Raw genomic sequence first — 1,621 nt, forward strand, 5'->3', positions numbered from 1 at the left:
TCAAGGTTGCTGGCCACCACCAGCAAACCAAGGTGAAGAGGCTTCACCTGGCAGGGGCTGGAGACCAATGCAATGGGCAAAGAGCAAATGGAGAGTACTGGGATCAGGGGGACGGGTGAGAGACACCTTTGGTGATGCAGAATTTCTCTTCGTATGGAAGAATGAGGACACAAGGAAGCTATCCAATTCTCTTCTGCCTCCCCTGAGGAGTCTTTCAGGGGGTACATGGCCCTCATCCTCAGAAAGCCCACAGATAGCCCCCATTGCAGCACCCCCTCCCAACCAGAGAGCAATGCATGGATGCTCAAAGATGACCCGAGGAACCAAGACAACTCCTTTCCAAACCATCCAGTCTATGTAAGCTGGTCACACTTTAATACTGAGCCAAAGAAGTTCACCCAAAGCCAGGGCATTCTGATAAATAAATCTTCACAAAAGGCAGGAAAATAGATGTACTGCCCTCCAGCTCTGGGCAACTTTTGGTGTCAGCCCAGCAAGAAAAGGTCAACCTGGGTTTGATTTGCAAGTTTGAACACTGCCATCTGGGCCATAAGGTGCGTCCTCAGAGCTATCTGGAGACTGAATGGGAGCTCTTCTTCTTAATTATTACTATTAAGGAATAAGGATCTTAAACAATAACATTTGTTTGCATATAATTTAGGGTCATTACTCCCTTATGGCTGGCTAGAGTTATCTTTGACTATCTGCACAACTATTTCTTCCCCCCCAGCCCCTTGTTGTTCATCACTGTTTGTCTCTGCTCTATACAGTGTAATAATGTCATAAAGGTTTATTTATATCATCATCATTGGTTGCTGTGGAGACAATCATTATGTCACAATATAGGCCAGGGAGTTTTGGCTGAAGAATGAATTACAAAGGGGCCGTGGAGGTGACCTCTGCTGTTTTAGTGCACGCTCCCATCCTGCCACTCACACCATGGACCATCTGCATCCACACGCATGCCCAACTCTGCCTGCAGATGTTCGTCCCACATGTGGCCATGTGTAAACACAAGCTGACTTGCTCTGGCAAAATCTCAGAGCAGAGTTTTTTATCCACATAACAGGGCAGTGACAACTGAGGGGAGAGGAGACACAGTTGTGAACCCCATGAAAAAGTTGGAGTCAGTTGGGGTAAGGCAGAGGACAACAGTGATGCTACTAAGCCTCTTCCACCCACACCCCACCCATTCTTTAGCCTCTCCCCACACAAGCACAGTAAAAATCCCTCTGAAGCGGGTTGCAAAGCCCTGAGTGACCCATGGGGACTAATGAACACTTCACACAACCCCATTACTGTTACTCACTCATCAAAGCTGTTGTAGATCATCTCACTGTCTCAGGCTTGTAACATGGCTCAGCCAAGATCTACTTTTCTAGAGAAAACCTTTTGTCCCATAGACTGCTTCCAAGGTGTCCTGGTTTCGGCTGGGATAGAGTTAATTTTCTTCCTAGTAGCTGGTACAGTGCTGTGTTTTGGATTTAGTATGAGAATAATGTTGATAACACACCAATGTTTCACTTGTTGCTAAGTAGTGTTTACACTAAGTCAAGGACTTTTCAGCTTCCCGTGCTCTACCGACTGAGAAGGCTGGAGGTGCACAAGAAGCTGGGGGGGG

This window comes from Aptenodytes forsteri, unplaced genomic scaffold (assembly GCF_000699145.1).
Source record: "Aptenodytes forsteri isolate BGI_AS27 unplaced genomic scaffold, ASM69914v1 Scaffold53, whole genome shotgun sequence".
In the NCBI taxonomy this organism is placed as follows: Eukaryota; Metazoa; Chordata; class Aves; order Sphenisciformes; family Spheniscidae; genus Aptenodytes; species Aptenodytes forsteri.